Genomic DNA, 15,103 nt, shown 5'->3' with positions numbered 1-15,103 from the left:
ATAAGATCTGGAAAAAACTATATCGATTGAGACAAGGTATAAAGAGCCAAAGCTTTCCTTTCAAAGGTATCTCGCAACAAATTGTGGAAGCAAGGAACAACCGCAAGAATGTTCAAGATGAGCTGATTATGGACAAATTCAACATCCAACTTATTGAGAAAGCCAAAGAGTTAACCACCAAAGTTCTGGAATTGAACAATACTGAAGAACAACTCCTAAAGCAGAGATCAAAACTTGATTGGCTGAGACTTGGAGATGGCAACAACAGTTACTTCCATGCATCCTTAAAGAACAGCCAAAAGCATGCTTATATTCCATCCTTGCACACAACTGAAGGGCAACTTCTGACCGATCAAAAAGATATGGAGCAAGAAATTGTAAGATTTTATGGAGACTTGGTGGGTACAGCCGCGGCCAGTCTGACAGGGATAAACATTGTGGCCCTTAGGAAAGGTAAGCAATTGAGTAGAGACCAAGGGGACAGACTGATTGAACCTATCACAGAAGCTGAAATTCACAAAGCTCTCAAGGGGATAAGAGATGACTTAGTCCCTGGTATTGATGGCTACGGAGCCAAATTCTATAAAGCTACATGGGCAATTATTAAGGTGGACCTAATGAAAGCAGTGATGGAATTTTTTGATAGGGGAAAAATGTACAAGGAAATCAATAGCACCATTGTGACCCTCATCCCCAAGTGTGCCAATGCAACAATGGTTAAGGACTACAGGCCCATATCATGCTGCACCATCATTTACAAAATCATTTCCAGAACTCTTACCAACCGACTGAACAAAGTTCTAAATAGCATTATCCATGAAAGACAGGCTGCCTTTATACCTGGAATGCATCTCCAAGATCATATTGTGCTTTCTTTTGAACTGCTCAAATGTTACAGTAATAGAGGAGGGCCACCGAAATGTATGTTGCAGATGGACTTATAGAAGGCGTACGACACCGTTGAATGGCATGCTGTAGAGATGATCCTTAAGGAGCTTGGTTTTCCTAGCAAATTTATTGGTTGAATAATGACAACAATTACAACAGTGTCGTATCGGTTCAAGGTTAATGGCGAGTACACTGAAATTCTAAATGCGAAACGTGGGCTAAGACAAGGGGACCCCCTATCCCCTCTGCTCTTTGTAATCGTTATGGAATATATGCATAGGGTGTTGCAAAACCTGAACTCAAATCCAGAATTTAAGTTCCACGCTAAATGTGAAAAATTAAAGGTGATCAATTTAAGCTTTGCTGATGATGTTTTGCTGTTCAGCAGGGGGATGCTACTTCTGTGAGACTGCTCATGGAGGGATTTGCGGAATTCTCTGCTTCAACAGGGCTTAAAGCTAACCCAAATAAGTGCAAAGCTTATTTTGGTAACATGGACACTGCCGAGAAGGATAGTATAAGAGAGATTACAGGTTTCAATGAAGGGCCTCTAACTTTTAGATATCTTGGGATACCCCTCTCAACCAAGAAATTGTCAGTTGGTAATTGCATGATTCTGGCCGACAAAATTGTAGCGAGAATCCACCATTGGAGTTCCAAGCTTCTTAGCTTTGCGGGGAGGACCCAACTCATTAAAAGTGTCCTGTTTTTTACAGTGAATTTCTAGATGCAAGCTATTCCCATCCCCAAACGTGTTATTCATATTATTGATGTTGTATGTCGCTCTTTTCTATGGACAGGTTCGGGGATTATCACCAGAAAGTCTCCAATTGAGTGGAAAAAGGCCTGCTCTCCAAAGAACCAAGGAGGCCTCAGCATAATATCTATTGAAGAGTGGAACAAAGTTACTATGATCAAGATGCTATGGAATATTTGCAAAAAGAATGACAACATGTGGTTCAAATGGATACATTGATATTATAGCAAAGGTGAAGATATCATGGAGGTTCCAATAAGGAGTACATGCTCATGGATCCTCAAAGCCATTTTGAACCAAAGAGAGAGCTGCCCAAATACCAAACTGGTCTCAATTACTGCAACAAAAAAATTTCAAATCTAAGATGATATACCAAGCAATTACTGAGCATGACCAAGAGGTAAACTAGAAAAAGCTTTTCTACAGTAACTATGCCAGGCCTAGGGCTCTTCACACACTGTGGATGGTGTCATACCCCAAAATTTGCCCACACTGTTTAGTGACAAAAAATTTTGAAATTATTTTTAAAAATTGGATTTTATAAAATCTCGGGTTCATTTACATTGATATCCTGAATTTTATATATATTCGGTTTAAAGTCTATGTTAAAATATAATAGTTTACTCTTAAATTGCTTCTATTTTAATAAATAGAAAATGTTGGCTGGTGCTTCATACACTTTCAATTGGTTTTTTATTTCAAATAAATAACACAGCACAATTGGTAAGGATGAAAGGCTTGCAAACAAAAGGTCACGGGTTCAATTCCCGCTTGGTGCATTTCTATGTTTTTAAACTATTTTTTAATCTTTTTTTTTGCACCTGAACGCACCTGGACACATGTATGTCCAGGTTCTTAATCTTGGTCATCAAGAAAGATCCATGGGCCTTTGGGTTGGATCATTTCCTTTTTAGGATTGGTTTTGACCTAATTCCACTCTATAAATAGAGCCCTCCACATTCACAGTTTTCACTAACAATTCTCACAACTTTCTAACAACACTCACAATTTCATTCACATATTTTCTCAAAACTCTTTTAACACTTCTACGTTTTTTTATTTAACAATTTTGGCCGATGATTTCAATATGAGGCCCCCTCTTTTATTTACAATTTTTTAACCAATTTGAACCATATGATGAATATATCCTTATGGTTGTTTTTTTAATCTTATATTCATGTAAATAACTTCCTTTTAATCCTTAGTTGGTCTTGTTTATAAACCACACGTGAGTAGATTTATGGCTTAATTTTTTTCATTCATAAATAGTCCCTGTGCACATATTCTTTACTCACTCACAATAAACCTTGTTTTCTAGTGATTTTCACATAGCTGTACATATATCATATAATGGTACATTATTCCTTAAAAAAAACGCCTGGTTAATTACAAACCCAAGAGTTCCTTTTATTTGTTTCGGGTGTCTAACTTTTTCTTTATATTAGTCATTCAAACTATTCACCTTCATACAATAAACAACACCATGAACCACCAACATCTAGTAATTATCATGATTACTAAACAACTTGTAAATATAAAACAATAAAATAAAATTTAGCAACATTTAAAAACTAACAGAAAGAACAAGAACATCAACACAACTTGTAACTGCTAAACAATTTCTATCGCTATACCAAATCCTGTTTTTGTTTGTTATTTATTTACAGGAAAGTCAAAGGAAAGACAACCTTCGACGAACAACCACTCTCAGCCGTGACCTCCATCACCAATCAACTTCGACCTGCGATAACCAGATTCAACCATCACTCTAAACCATGTTAAATCTAACAATTTTTTTTTCTTTTCACTTTCATGGATCTTAATAACTTGTATGAATTTGTGTTGCAGGATGAAAAGGATAACAGGCACATCGCAATCGGGAACGTTCTCCTATCACGTAAAGCTGAAACGAAGCCCGGGAGCACACCATGGTCAATTCACTCCAACAACCGCACTATGTCCGCCGTCGGTGCCTACTTTGACCGGCCCTCATCACCTCCACCGTTGTTCATCTCTCCAATCGATCTTCCAATGGAAACCCCTGCCACGACCGCCGCCGCCACAAGCACCACAAGCCCATACGAAATCGGACCTTCCTCCGACGAACACAACCATGCAACGGCTCCGCCTGCCGCTCGTGACGCAGCTCCACAACAAGAATCTCACCATCGGTTCCGGATCCATGGTCTCCGCAAAAATTGCTTCCGTCAGCTTATTATGGGTAATCCTCTTTGTCTTTTTGAATTCATGAGTTTGTTTGCTGGTCCAATTTTGGTTTGGTGTCATGGTTATGGAAAGGAAGACTCAAAATTGAAAATAAAGGTATGGTTCTTTAACCCTTTCTCTGTAACTATGTAACCCTCATATTGTACTGAGAGAGAAAGAACCGTAGGTCCCAATGTGTGGGTGTATGTTAATTACTTTCATTTGTTTTTGTTTTGTTATTATGAAATCTTATGCCACGTGTTGCGATCCGATTGGCTTCACACAAGAGTTGAAAAGTCATAAACATGAAGAAGAAGAGTGTACCGCCCCTTATGGTTTCTAATGTGGTGTTTATTTGTTTCTATTTATTTATTATTTGCATTGTTAGTTTTAATTTACTCATTAGAGCATAAAAAAATACATATATAAAAAAATACTAAAAAGAAATTTAATATAATTAATTAATTAGGTTTTATTTTTTCGTATTAAAAAACACAAAAAGATGTCATTCATTTCTTAATCTCTTTTTTTTTTAGAATTAATATGCTTAGCGTTCTATTTTCTTAATTAATTTTAATTAACAATTGTTAGTATTTTATTTTTATTTTTTTTATCACGCGTGACTAACACTTTCTTAATTTCTTTTTACGAGGTACAATTTGAGCAATCGAACTATTATTTATTCTATTTTCGTATTTCTACCAATTTTTGTATCTACTTATGGGATGTAATAGTAGCTTAGGATCTTTGTTTTACCGCGTTTTACTTTCCCGCACTTCCCCATTTTTAATTATGTACTCCCCATCCCGAAGCCATGTAATAGCGTAAGATTTATCTTTCTGCTTTTTACTTTCCGCACCATATAACTGTGATATACTGCTTAGATGTATGGCTAATAGGATTGTATGGTAAGAATAAAATTAACCGTTAGATCACTAACTAAAAAGATAAAATACTCTGAAACAACTCACGTGATTGCTCACACACTCACTCCTAGGGTACGCCCCTCTTGGTTGCCTTCGATTATAAGGTCGTGTCCCTCGAATGTAGAGGTACCAATTAGCAAGGTCCCTCAATTAAAAATCATTGTAAAGATCATAAGTCCCTCGATGACCCGCGATGTTGCCTCGGTAATATGATCTAGTCTCTCGAATGGTTGCCTACGAATACATGATCTAGTCCCTCGATGACCCTCAAATTGTTGCCTTCGAATATTGCTAAAGGTACCTCTACCTGTTGCCTTCAAACGACCTCGATGACCCGCACGTCCAATATAACAAGGATTTCCTACTTCTATATAGTATGGATGATCCTGGGAATCGTAAAAAAGCATAGAAAAAGACTAATTTAGGGTAGTGCTTCTTAATATGCCTAGCTCAATTAAAAAAACATCTTTTCAATACTCTTTCAAAAAACTAAGGCTACGCATTTACGCTAAAGTCCTTATGCCCTTTTTTCAATTCAAAACAAACAAACATGAGCTAAGCAAATTAAGAGCCCGTAGATAACTACGGATGAAAAGGGTGCTTACACCTTCCCTTTTCATAACTTACCCCCCGAGCCCGTTTTCTTTCAAAAAGGTCTTTTTCTGTACTTTTTACCTTTCCTAACGTTGGACAAAATAAAAGTCGGTGGCGACTCATGCTCACCGCAACATTGTTGCCTTTTAAAAAGTAAAAGTCAGTTCACCGAGTTACAGAACTGGCGACTCTGCTGGGGATTCTTTAAGAGGGGTTTACCTTAGGGCTTAGTTCATTATAAATGTTTTTAATTGTTTGTTTGTATGCTTTATTTTTAAGGGAATTGCTTGGGTTTGTTATTGTGTGAAAGGTCCTACACCCGGATCTAGTGTACCTTAAGTATGTGGCATGAGACCAGGGAAACTGTACGACATGTATCGTTATGGTTGAACTGGTGGCCACCGTTAGTGCGACACTTTGGTTTGTCCTGATGGCCCTTGAATATGATCGAGGAGACATTTGGCTACCGCGTGGTGTCACAAGCACTAATTCGCCCTTAGAACCTTAGTTGAACTTGACTTTGGCCTATAGGAAGTAGCGAGATAGCTGGCTTTGGATTCCTGACTGAAGCCGGTTGATACTCGATGCTACACTCATTGAGATTGGACTCAAGGGATGCTTTTGGCTGGCCGATTGAGTGCTATGTTGAGACAATGCCCACGAGAAAGATCAAGGATATGAGCACCCTAGAACCCGATCTTTATCTAGAACAGGTTGAACCAACTAAACTTCAGTGGGGAGGGTACTTACCTTTGAACTTCATGCAAGCCTTTAAACCTAAGGATGCTTGTGTGACTTGTTTGTATTCATTATCTAACTGTTTGGTTTCCTTGTAGGATTTTTTTTTTATACCCTAACAACTTGATTTCCTTGCAGGATTTGCTTATACCCTAACAACTTGATCTCCTTGCAAGATTTGTCTGTACCCTAACAATTTAATTTCCTTTGCATGACTTGTGTATCTCTTTTATTTAACAATTCTGACCTCTTTCAGGTTTTGTTTATATCTAACAACTTGAAATTTCTTGTCGGACTTACATATGGTCATTACCTCTTACTTCTAGGGCTATTGTTGTTCGCCACCCTATACTTCTAGGGCTATTTGTGTGATTTGAACTTTCATCTATAGCATACACATGACATTACACACAACTATTAATATACACAAATTCCTCAAGCTACTCAAAACAAGCTCAAAGACAAACACACAACTATTAATATACACAAACTAGAAAACCAGATGAAATTGTCTAAACTAAACATAAACTAAAAAGAATAAACATGCTTGTTTTACGTCGTAAGCTCGACGCCTGTTATTTAAGAACGTTCCTCCAAGTCACTTCCACCCGGTTATTCCTAACCACACACAAGCAAACGTGAAAGGAACCAAACAATGATATAACAAATTTACAAATATAGAAAACGTGTGCAAGTATAGTAAACATATACAAGTATCAATATAAACAAGTGAGAATATACAATATGTGCGATATATACAAAACTCAACACTAAAGAAACTATCGCAATGCGAATTCAATAAAAACACCAATCCCCGACAACGGCGCCATTTTGTTGAAGCGGTAAAGCGGCAAGCAAAAAGTAATAGGTATTATTTATTACCGGGTGATATAGGTTATATCGTATCGTAGTCCACAGAGATTGGTGATACCGAACTGCCGTTCGACGGTTTCTTATGGTATTGAGTTTGGGTTAAAATGGGTTGAAATCAAACAAGTAAAAATTAACATATGAACATAAAAAAAATTCATTCTTGATAGAGAATAGCTTATTTGGTTTGAATCTAAACTACTCCTCACAAACTTAGATTTATCAATCCGCCGTACTCAATCTACAATACTCGTCAGAATCACCACATATCCCTCACATCAATGTCCATGTCTGCAACACCGACGGAAATTCACTATATTGCTCTTTCGACGATGTCTCCACCGATCGAACAACATAGAGACATTAAACTCAGATATTATGTGGATGTTAACTCCAATCCTATGTCTAGAATCAAAAGCTAACAGATATCCCCCTAATCAAGATTTGTGATGTCTATTTCTACAACAACACAAATCCAAAGCATTTAAGCAAAAAGATCAAGGAAACACCGATTAAGATTTGTAAAGCAAATATATTATACAACTAGTACAAAGAGTAACAAACATCCATGTGTTTAGAGTAAACTTACAAACAAACCCAACAAAAGTGGTTACAAAGAGAAGAGGAGGAGGAGAAAACCAAATCTTTCGCGGTGTCAATCACGATCAATCGAGCTCCCGACCAAGAATCTTCCGATTACAAGCCACAAATGTTGTTTTCTAAGCTAAATCTACCAAAAATGGAAGTTGATGAGTTGGGGATCAAAAATACCCCAAAACATACCTAAAAGATATGATTTTACAACATATATACAAAACTGAAAATCGCAGACCGCGCTAAGCGCGCCCACCGCGCTAAGCGGGCTGTTTTTTATTGTTCTTAAGCCGCCAGACCGCGCTTAGCGCCAAAAACCCGCGCTAAGCGCCCAACTCTCTGCCAAACGGGTCAAAAATGCTTCCAGACCCCGCTTAGCGCGGTCAAGCCCGCTTAGCGCGCTCAACAGAACAGCAAATCTTGTTTTGGTCATATCTTGAGAACCGTAACTCCGATTTGCGCCCGGTTCGAAGCGTTGGAAAGCTTATTCCATGCTCTATCTAACAATGAACAAATTGCAACCAAATTGATGATTTATTATTCTTATTTTGAGCCTTGTCCGCCGATGAATTGGTAAAATCGCGTGTTCGTCGCCGTGTCTTCGACACTTTATTCCTCAAAGCTTCGAACACACATAAATACCTACAAAAAGACAACAAAACTATCAAACGGTATATATTTACACGAAAACGAATCAAAACACAAACGATACAGATATACACAAAAATGGGGAATTATTCAAACGGTATGAACAAAAAGCGTCGTTAAGTGCCACTATTTACATACACAAAATAACACAATTTGGCACTTAACACATGCCACGGCAGGCTAGCGACCAAAGATAGACTCTGCAGGTTCTCCCTTTTGGACGACGATGAGTGTTGGTTCTGCCATGGGAAAGAATCGATACAGCATCTATTTTTTGAATGCGCTATGACACGGAGCGTTTGGCAGGGGTTTTAGACTGGTTGCAGGTTCAGCATAATCTCCATGGATGGTGGGAGGAGTTGGATTGGCTTATAAGCAAAACCAAAGGCAAAGGATGGAGGGCAGCCTTGCTTAAGTGTGCCATTGCTGAAACCCTTTATGGGTTATGGATTCACAGGAACAACACATGTTTTGGCAAAGAAGTATCTCCAAACCTTGGCCAAAACATCATTGATATTATTGTGTTTAGAACTTGGACTATACCTACACTTAGGAAACATGTAAGCATCCTGATGATGCCTTAGCTTTTTGTCGAGTGGTTCTTTTAGTCATCTAGCAGCTGGATCTATGGATCTCTGTAATAACTTGTTTTTTTGGCTAATAAAAGTTTTTTATTCCAAAAAAAAAAAATTAATTCCATGTATTATTATCTTAAAAAGATTGTATCTTAAATGGAAACCATAAATATTACAATATAGAATTAGAAAGATTTGTCACTTAAAGTCAAATAATCAATTAGAAATTTCAAAGGTAGTGAAATTAAAACCAAATAATATAGGGTCTGTTTGGTAAAAATAGCGGTTGACTGATAAGCTAGCTGATAGCTTATAGCTTATGACTGATGGCTGATGACTGATGACTTATAGCTTATAGCAGATGGTTGAGACTAATAGCTTATAAGCTCATTGAAGTGTTTGGTAAAATTAGCGGTTCAATTAACTTATAATTATGTAAAATGACATAAAAGATATTTAATATATAATTATTTTATTTTAAATTAAAATAAATTATAAGGGTTAAAAATGGATTTTAATTGAAATAATAAGCATAAAAAAGGAAGAAAAAGTAATAAGCTATAAGACATAAGCTAAAACGCTATTTGAAATAGCGTCTGAAAAATAAGCTATAAGCTAGTAAAATAAGCTATAAGCTCGTGATGAAAAGACCGTTAGCAAACGGGTCTGAATTATCATATGAGCTTATAAGACATAAGACATAAGCTATAAGCTCGAAAATATGTCTTACCGAACAGAGCCAAAGAATTTATTCGTATCCTTAATCACAAAATATTTATACAAAATAGCTACTTGTTAAGAAGAATGAAAAGTTAAATCCCCTTCACATAATAAGTATTAAATTCATACATTTAAGTATTAAAATCATATATTTAATCATCTTAAATAAAAAATAGTCAAAGGATATAATTATTAAGTATCAGTAATTATTATTGTTTTAAGTTAAAATTAAACTCACAACGAAAAATTAAAAACATAAATGTCAATAATTTAATCGTGTACAAATATAATCATGTGTTATTATATTGACTTTTGAGTTTCTTTGTATTATTAAGTTTTTTTAAAAAATATTTTCATATTATTTTACTTCTTTTTTTTTTTGAATCAAAGACTTTTTGTATTAATTCAAAAACCATAGGTACAAAGCGATCCAAATGGATCCAGCCCAACAAATAGAGACTATAACATCAATCTAGCTATATAGGATCTTAACTTTAGCTTCTCCCACCCTCTATAAACGATTAAATCTATAATTTTTTCACCAATAGTCAATCTATCAATATCCTTCCCAAAACTTATAGCATTTCTAAACATCCAAACGCCATAAACCGTCTCCGCTATAGCCAACTTGAGCAAATCCGATCGAACAGATTTACCTTTACAGTTCTACACTAACTAGTTCAGCTCCTGATTCCAATCGAGAGGTTCATGCGAACACTCCATCCAAGTTAGAACCTGCTTCCAAATAGTGTTAGTAACAAGACATTCAAACAACAGATGCTCCACGGTTTCATCCTGTGTACAAAAGCAACAAGTAGTATAGTCCACCATTCCAAATTTAAACAATCTTGCTCTTGTGGCCAATTTGCAGTGGCACGCCATCCACAGAGTGAATAGGGCTCGAGGTCGTGCACTGTTACCACTGAAAAGTCTATGCCATGGAACCTAAACACAGCCTTTCATCAAAAGCTTATAGACAGCTCTGGTGCTGAATATATGCCAATTTGTCCAGTCCTGTATGCCATTAATCGTCTCTCTATGGCGCAAAATGATTTTAAAAATCCAGGAAAACTGATCTTTAGTCTCCATATTATTTTACTTCTCTCGATCGCACATGTTATTATATTAATATTATTATGAATAAAATTATACTAATTCTACAATATGTGACAGTATAAGACTAATTTTAATATTAATAAAATTTTCATTTAAAATTTTGTGGTATGATATTAATAAAATTATGAATATTTTGATTTTTATGATAAATAAAATATAAAGTTATATATAACAGAATAATATTAGTAGAAAATATATTAATATGATAACATAATTGTTATATGTAACATTAATAAAATAATTTAATATATTATAATTATAAAATAAATATTAATATTATAAAATTCGATTTGAAATACCAGTGTATCGCATGGGCCAATGATCTAATAATTTTCAATCATCATATTATGTAACTGTATGATAACCTAATGAAACATGACCTAGTAATTTTCAATCATCATATTATGTAACTATATGATAACCTAATGAAACTCCATTGACATACGTATTTCAAGTTAAATAACAGCTAATATATTATTCTATGGTCAATAATTTGAAATATTTTGGTACGTTATATCTTGAAGACAATAAATGATTTTGATTTGTTTTTAATATTAATGTATTTTCATTCAACTGTAATATACAAACACAATACATACATATATTTAGAATGATTTAAGGCCAATTAATATTTTCATAAGTGTAACAGAAACGGTCATATTTTGTTAATATTGCTTTAAATGCCAACAATAATTGATATGTGGTTTGTTTTAAGGTGTTGCTTTTAAAAAGAAATAAAAGAGAAAATATTTTCTAACTTTATAGGAAATAATTTAAAATCATCAATTATGTGAACAAACGTGAGTTATAACATGTAGTACATTAATTACAATTAATTAAATTTAACGATTAAAATAGAAAATTAATAGAAGAAAATTATGTATCTTCGATATTTTTATCTTTTTATCACATTATTAATATTTATTATTATAATATAGTATTATTTTTAATTGGTTGATAAAAAAAATTATATGAACCAATTTATTTCAAATTTTCTTTGGCATATAAGGTCTACGTCTTCTTTGCCCATACATTTCATGTCGCTAAAAGCTAAAGTATATAAAATCTTCTATGTCTATATACGAGTAAAAATTAGAAATAAATGGTATGATTAATAAAAAAAATATCATACAATATTTATGCAATAAGAATTATGAAGAAAAAAAATTAGATACAAATATAAAAGAAATAACTAATCAAATATAAATATAAATAAAATTTCAACTAATATACATTATGACGGTATATATATATATATATATATATATATATATATATATATATATATATATATATATATATATATATATATATATATATATATATATATATATATATATATATATATATATATATATATAATGGTCGTGAGTCATTGTTCTCATTTCTCATAATAACCAAGTGTTCTCACTTGAATCGTCCCCATATATATATATATATATATATATATATATATATATATATATATATATATATATATATATATATATATATATATATATATATATATATAATTGCAATTAATGATAGTATATTTTTGGCATTTAATTACTACTAATATATAATGTTTTGAAAAGACATTGATATAAAAAAATTAGTAATTTTTTTAATACACTTATATAAAATATTATAGTAATTTATACTAATTTTATAAATAAAAACTAATTTTACAATAAAACTAATAATTTTTTTTATTTAAAATCTAAACTCTTCAAACTAATCTCTAATAGCAGCTCAGTTATATATATATATATATATATATATATATATATATATATATATATATATATATATATATATATATATATATATATATATATATATATATATATATATATATATATATATATATATATATATATCATCAAAGTGAATAGAAGGTTCAAAATGCGATGACTATTAAATCTGTCAAACTTCTACTCGTTGTGCCTGTTTAATTAGCTGCATTGGCGATTCTGATATTTGTGATGACATAAATCATATGAGTTAATAATTCAAAAACAAAGTTGATTATTTTTCATTAATTGAAAAAAAAAACAAACATTACCTCCACAAATACAGACACCACCGTGATGGAATGATCAAGTCCATAAAAATTGATCAGTTTTTTAGTCAATTATGTAAAAGTAATCACCCTCTTCAAAAAGTGGTATACCTCCATAGCCAATGTCTTCAATCATATGTAGAAATTAAAGAAAGAATAAATTTAAATCATTTGTAGGAATTAGAGATAGATTAAATTTATATCATATGTGGAAATTAGAGATGTATTAAATATAAATCATAAAATTTTAATTGGTAACTATATATAAGTCAATTGCAATTAGAAGTCTGATTGATCAATGCATATATACATTATGATATTGCATCCTAAAATGTTGGCGGATGCTGTTAACATCAATATAATAGTTAAATCCTACACCTGCTACAAACCATGGAAACGACTATAAGGCGAGTGATATAACCTTCTTTTGGAACAACTCCCTGTGTGTCCCTGTGTGTCTGCTTCCCAAGACCAAAATAGGTAGCAAGAGTAGCCATCTACAGTGAAAGAAATTGTAATTGTGATTTAAAATTTACAAATGCCATCACAACTCCCTGTGTGTCCCTGTGTGTCTTATAGAAAATGAAGAGAAAAAAAGAAAAGAAAAAGAAATGATTATCCTTAAAAGATGAAAAAAAAGGGTAAATTCAAAGATGAAAACTATTTAGATGTGAGTGATACGAACAGGGCCGGCCCTGTGCATGTGCAAGAAGTGCTACAGGACTCCAAATTTTAGGAAGCCCCAAATTTTTAGAAGGTCCAATTTTTTTAAATAAATATTAACCAAAATAAATAAAATGTTATAATAAAAATCCAATAAATAAAAAATGTTATAATAAAATCTCAATACATATAAAAATTGAGATAGATCAAAACTCAAAATAATTATAATTAAATATATTATTGATTAATACTAAATATAATTTTTATGTGTTTTTTAAAATTATTAAAATTGTATTTATATTTTAAATTTGGCCCATTTTTAAAATTAGAACGGAGCCTCTGCATTGATTTGGCCGGTCCTGGATACGGAGACATGAGTTGAATGGTTTAAAAATTCAAAAGATTAATGAGACACATAAAAAATAAAAAATAAAATAAAAATGAAGATGAAGATGAGTCCTCCTTCAAAATTAGAAGGTTATGAATTTGTGATTCTTGTACTCTTTAAAAAAGAATTTAGGCGTTTTAGAGTTAAAAAAATTATAAAATCTAAAAAAACACGGTTAATGACTAATTTTTGATCACAAAACAAACCCAAGTTATATGTTATACATCAAAGGTGTGAGCAAAAGTTAAAGATCAATATAATTCTCTTTTAATCCATGGACCAATATAAACACAAAGTAAACCTAAGGAATTAAAAATGTGGTTTAAGTTAATTTGAAGGGTTATAAATGAAAGAAAAATTACTATTATTAAAATTACATATTTTTTATAATAAGAGTGAACAGTATATTTATACCGTTGATGAATAGAAATTTAATCTTTTCTTATACAAATAAAATAGTTATAGATACTTAGATAGAAATCAAATCTTTTTCATATACAAATCTTTTTCATATACAAATAAAATAGTTGTAGATACAAATCAAATCTTTTTCATATACAAATAAAATATAACTCGATCGAATTGGCATTCCATTATACCCAATCCAAATTTATTAAACCCTAATTTGTTAGCGGCAACTTCACAGTAACTCTTGGTTTCGATTTGTATATTGTTTCGTTCTTTCGGGATGAACAATTTAGCAAGAAGTTTTAATGGAAAGAAATGTGCTAGATCGAATAATATAGAGGGAAAAGAAAAGCGAAGTGATGATAGAAATTCATTTGTCTGTCAATCCGCTGATGTAATTCATGAATCCCGACAGGTTTTGATCGCTTTCAAATATTGTTTCGTTCCCTCTCTTGCTTGCTTTCTTGAGTTTTTCGGTTTGTTATCAATTGTTTATGGTTTTTGAATTGCTATCAGAATTGGGCATATGATGAATCTGAATATGTGTAAATGGGTAATTTGCATCTGAATTTCGTTGATGTCAATATCACCTTAGAGAACTGATGCCCTAAATTCTATCTATATTTGTTTTTGTTATGTGTTTTGATTTATGTTTTTTGATCCATCTAATCTAAATGAGCTTAGCATTAAAATTATCATCATACTAGGTTATCTCTAATTAGCAGCATGTGGCTAAGATTGAGAATTTGGTGATGCCAAACTATTTTAGGTTGATATCTTTAATTAGCAGCATGTGGCTAAGAAAGTTATCTCTGATTTGCAATATGCGTTCTTAGAGGGCTGACAGCTGGTAGATTGAATACTCATAGCAAATGAGTTAGTAAATGATAAGAAGCATTGATGTTTAAAGAAGATTTTGAAAAAGTGTTGATGTTTAAAGAGGATTTTGAAAAATCATGACTTATATGA

The 15,103-nt window shown here is 32.7% G+C and overlaps 1 non-coding gene and 1 pseudogene across 1 annotated transcript; both read left to right on the top strand.

Moving 5' to 3' along the window:
* The first annotated feature begins 14,485 nt into the window (after positions 1-14,485).
* On the top strand, positions 14,486-14,560 carry LOC131654485 (small nucleolar RNA snoR14; annotated as a pseudogene).
* A 91-nt stretch (positions 14,561-14,651) lies between these two features.
* Positions 14,652-14,745, top strand: LOC131654467 (small nucleolar RNA Z101). The gene has a single exon (XR_009299503.1). It is a non-coding gene; the product is annotated as a small nucleolar RNA Z101 (small nucleolar RNA).
* Positions 14,746-15,103: the final 358 nt, after the last annotated feature.

Source organism: Vicia villosa, linkage group LG2, assembly GCF_029867415.1.
Source record: "Vicia villosa cultivar HV-30 ecotype Madison, WI linkage group LG2, Vvil1.0, whole genome shotgun sequence".
Taxonomy (NCBI): Eukaryota; Viridiplantae; Streptophyta; class Magnoliopsida; order Fabales; family Fabaceae; genus Vicia; species Vicia villosa.
The sequence above is the reverse complement of the archived record's forward strand: the minus strand, read 5'-3'. Positions and strand labels throughout refer to the sequence as shown.